The 5000-nt window shown below is 50.9% G+C and overlaps 1 pseudogene; it reads right to left on the bottom strand.

Annotated features, from left to right (window-relative positions):
- Positions 1 to 5000, bottom strand: part of LOC124749193 — an 8229-nt pseudogene that overhangs the window by 2220 nt on the left and 1009 nt on the right.

Below are 5000 nucleotides of genomic sequence, written 5' to 3'. Positions count from 1 at the left end.
GAGTATGGTGGAATCGTCGCCCTCCGCCAACTTGCCTGCCACATTCCCACGTCTGGTATCCAGCCGTAGGTTTCTCTACCCTTCTCTGTCTGGTTCCATCTATTCTGCCACTCCTCCTGCAACATGATGTCTATTTGCCTGCTGGTATCTCGTCTAGAGCTTTGCCCAGCAATGGGTCTTGGAGCCTGGAACCCTGCGACCGAGCCAGCAACACCATGTCGAGTATAGTACAGCAAGGCTGCCTTTACTATCTCCAGGTCCAGCGGCATGCATCCTGTTAGTACTTGCAAGGCCTCCGTCGATACAGTCCTACAAGCTCTGGTCATCTGTAACAGAAATGGCCTTTGAATTGCCTCAATTATTCTTTGGACATATCGGTGCTTTGTCCGATCAGCCCATGCAGCTGCACCATATCTGCAAACAGAGAGGCACAAGCCCTGATAGATTACCCTTAAAGATTTTTTCTGCAGACCCCACTCTGTCCTAGTTATCCGCAAGAGGGAACCTGAGACATCCCTTAATTTATTCTGGATGTTCCTCATGTGAGGTGTGAACCAGAGTCTTTCATCCAGAGTTACACCAAGATATGTAAACTCTGCAACGAACTTGATATTTCCTCCGTCGAAGGGAATTGTTGGTGGTCTGTGACTGTCAAATCTGCCCTTGATGGTCATGGCAACCGTCTTATGTTTGGATATCCCTAGCTTGTTTTCGGTGGTCCATCTGCTTACGTCGCCCAGCGCGATTTTTGCTCTGTCCTCTATCTGTTTCCTGCTCTGACCCTTAATGATGATTGCGAGGTCATCCGCATATGCCACTTTTGTCCATTGCTCGTCTTCTTTTTCAATCACAATCTCATCAAAGACGAGATTCCACAGGAAAGGACCGCAAATAGAGCCTTGTGGACAGCCCTTTGTGATCAATTTTTCTACACAGCCAGCCCTACTTTGGACCATAACCTTCCGGTTTTTAAAGTAATCTGCCATTAAGTCATACAAATTACGCGGGCACTGGATTGCTCTCAGACGCCTCATAACACTAGGCCACCATAAGTTGTCAAAGGCCCCTGCTATATCTACAAATATTACTACCACATACTTCTCCTCACAATCCACACTACCCATCACTTGCCTAATAGCCATTTCTGTCGATGCGCCTTTTCGAAACCCAAACTGGTTGTGGGCCTTGATATTTGAATCATCATAGCGTTTTTCCAGACGACTGACTACCAACCTTTCCAAAATTTTCCCTAAGATAGATAGAAGGCATATTGGACGGTAGGATTTAGGCTCATCCCTAGGTTTGTCTATTGATTTCAGCAATATGCAGACATTTCCCTCCTTCCACGTATCTGGGACTCTTCTTTCCTGTAGACATTTTTTGTATAAATCTGAGAGAAGATGGGGACTGGTGTGCCAAACTCTTTTTATAATAACGTCATCAATACCATCCGGACCTGTTGCCTTCCCTGATTTGCAAGCCTTTATTGCTGCCCCTATTTCTTCTAGTGTGAATTCTGGGTCAAGGTCCACATTGTCATAGTCGTTGTTGTCAGTTTTCACAGCTTGTTGGTCATCTGTGTCCTGTTCTGGGTTGTCATCAGGAAGCAGGTTCTGTAATAATGACCGTACAGTCTCCTCCCAAGTCATTGTAGGAGTCTGGTCTTTTGTTTTTATATTACTCAGCACGTTTTCTGTCCCATGTTTTGGCCGAATTATCTTTCTCACTATGGCCCACGGGTCATTCTGATCGCAGTCAGTGACCCATTTCTTCCAGGTCTCCTCTTTGGCTTTAGCAATTTCCTTATTGTAGTTGTTTTTCACTCTATTGTAAGTTTGTTTTGCTACTTCTATGTCTGGTGCATTATTATTTTTACGTGCTCGTTGCAGACTTCGTCGTGCTGAAATGGTGTCACGTCGCAGGTTAGCAAGTGTTGCATTCCACCATGGCACTGGATTCTGCACCTGTGTCCTCTTTCTCATTGATCGGCTACAGCTCTCGTGGATTGCTGCCTGTAGCCTTGTGACCATTTCATTAACTCCTACATTTTGGCTTTGTGGCCAGTGGGCTGTGGACCTGATGAGATGCTGGTCAAAGATGGGCCACTTTGCGAAGCTTGTGTTGTAGGTGACAAGTTCCACAGTAGCTCTCGCTCTTTGAGGTACCACGAAATCATATGTTATTGCCCTGTGGTCACTTGACGTCCATTCTTCATGAACCATCCACTTGCACACCGCTTTGGCAGCTGGAGGTGTGCAGAGTGTGATGTCAATATTGCTCTCCCCATTTGGGCCAGAAAATGTAGTTAGCTCTGACCTCTCATTCATTATTATCAGCCCGTGTTGTGAAATGAAGTCTTCAAGCGTTCTGCCTGCTGCATCCATCGTTGAGCTGTGCCAGATTGGTGAGTTTGCATTTGTGTCCATCCCTATTATAACTGGTTTTCCTGGCAGTTTGTCGAGGATAATCTCCAGTTGATGGAGAAAAAGATCTATGGGTGATCCATATTGGCAATATATGCTGGCAATGTAGATGTCACCAAAGGCTCCATTTATGTTGGCAGCAGCTATGTGCATGTTGCAGAAGCTTGTCAACTGCAAAGCAGTTACTGTTTGTGACTTAACTGCTATTGCTGCCTTGGGTGGTTCGTCTTTGGGGCTGTAGATCAGCTGGAAGTTTGATGGGTACCCAAATACTTTGTTATTTACGCAGTAGGGTTCCTGGATCATTAGCACATCTATATTTTCTTCGCTGATTCGCTGTGCCAATTGATTTGGGACGATTCTTGCTCTTTGCCCATTTATTTGAAGGATCCTTATTGCCTTTTCTTGTGTATCTGTCCGTGGTCTTCTTCCAGGTTGTACTGCTACATTATTACTACATGCCATAGTCAATTGTGCTATGTATTATGGCCTTTATTCTATTGTATTCAGGGCAAGATTTCTCTGTCACTGCGTGGGTGTGTGCCTTCTTAGCCCGCTTACAGTTTGCACATTGGGCTGGTTGGTCCTTCTTTGAGCACTCCTTAAAAGTATGTCCTGGTGCTGCACAGTAGATAGGGACAGCGGGAATCTCGTTAATCCATTCATGCGCGTCACTAATTAGATGACGAGGCATTTGGCTACCTTAAGAGAGTCATAGTTACTCCCGCCGTTTACCCGCGCTTGCTTGAATTTCTTCACGTTGACATTCAGAGCACTGGGCAGAAATCACATTGCGTCAACACCCGCTAGGGCCATCGCAATGCTTTGTTTTAATTAGACAGTCGGATTCCCCCAGTCCGTGCCAGTTCTGAGTTGATCGTTGAATGGCGGCCGAAGAGAATCCGCGCACCCGCGCGCCCCCGGAGGAGCACGCTAAGGCGGACGCGGCCTCGCAGCAAGGAAGATCCGTGGGAGGCCAAGGCACGGGACCGAGCTCGGATCCTGCACGCAGGTTGAAGCACCGGGGCGCGAACGCCGCGCAGGCGCGCGCATCCTGCACCGCCGGCCAGCACGAGGCCGACCAACGGCGAGAGCAGACCACGCCCGCGCTAAACGCCCGCACTTACCGGCACCCCTACGGCACTCACCTCGCCCAGGCCCGGCACGTTAGCGCTGACCCACTTCCCGACCAAGCCCGACACGCCCCGATCCTCAGAGCCAATCCTTATCCCGAAGTTACGGATCCAATTTGCCGACTTCCCTTACCTACATTATTCTATCGACTAGAGGCTCTTCACCTTGGAGACCTGCTGCGGATATGGGTACGAACCGGCGCGACACCTCCACGTGGCCCTCTCCCGGATTTTCAAGGTCCGAGGGGAAGATCGGGACACCGCCGCAACTGCGGTGCTCTTCGCGTTCCAAACCCTATCTCCCTGCTAGAGGATTCCAGGGAACTCGAACGCTCATGCAGAAAAGAAAACTCTTCCCCGATCTCCCGACGGCGTCTCCGGGTCCTTTTGGGTTACCCCGACGAGCATCTCTAAAAGAGGGGCCCGACTTGTATCGGTTCCGCTGCCGGGTTCCGGAATAGGAACCGGATTCCCTTTCGCCCAACGGGGGCCAGCACAAAGCGCATCATGCTATGACGGCCCCCATCAACATCGGATTTCTCCTAGGGCTTAGGATCGACTGACTCGTGTGCAACGGCTGTTCACACGAAACCCTTCTCCGCGTCAGCCCTCCAGGGCCTCGCTGGAGTATTTGCTACTACCACCAAGATCTGCACCGACGGCGGCTCCAGGCAGGCTCACGCCCAGACCCTTCTGCGCCCACCGCCGCGACCCTCCTACTCGTCAGGGCTTCGCGGCCGGCCGCAAGGACCGGCCATGACTGCCAGACTGACGGCCGAGTATAGGCACGACGCTTCAGCGCCATCCATTTTCAGGGCTAGTTGCTTCGGCAGGTGAGTTGTTACACACTCCTTAGCGGATTCCGACTTCCATGGCCACCGTCCTGCTGTCTTAAGCAACCAACGCCTTTCATGGTTTCCCATGAGCGTCGATTCGGGCGCCTTAACTCGGCGTTTGGTTCATCCCACAGCGCCAGTTCTGCTTACCAAAAGTGGCCCACTTGGCACTCCGATCCGAGTCGTTTGCTCGCGGCTTCAGCATATCAAGCAAGCCGGAGATCTCACCCATTTAAAGTTTGAGAATAGGTTGAGGTCGTTTCGGCCCCAAGGCCTCTAATCATTCGCTTTACCGGATGAGACTCGTACGAGCACCAGCTATCCTGAGGGAAACTTCGGAGGGAACCAGCTACTAGATGGTTCGATTAGTCTTTCGCCCCTATACCCAGCTCCGACGATCGATTTGCACGTCAGAATCGCTACGGACCTCCATCAGGGTTTCCCCTGACTTCGTCCTGGCCAGGCATAGTTCACCATCTTTCGGGTCCCAACGTGTACGCTCTAGGTGCGCCTCACCTCGCAATGAGGACGAGACGCCCCGGGAGTGCGGAGGCCGCCGCCCCGTGAAGGGCGGGGAAGCCCCATCCTCCCTCGGCCCGCGCAAGGCG

This window comes from Schistocerca piceifrons, unplaced genomic scaffold (assembly GCF_021461385.2).
Source record: "Schistocerca piceifrons isolate TAMUIC-IGC-003096 unplaced genomic scaffold, iqSchPice1.1 HiC_scaffold_43, whole genome shotgun sequence".
Taxonomy (NCBI): Eukaryota; Metazoa; Arthropoda; class Insecta; order Orthoptera; family Acrididae; genus Schistocerca; species Schistocerca piceifrons.
This window is presented reverse-complemented; position numbering and strand designations above follow the sequence as displayed.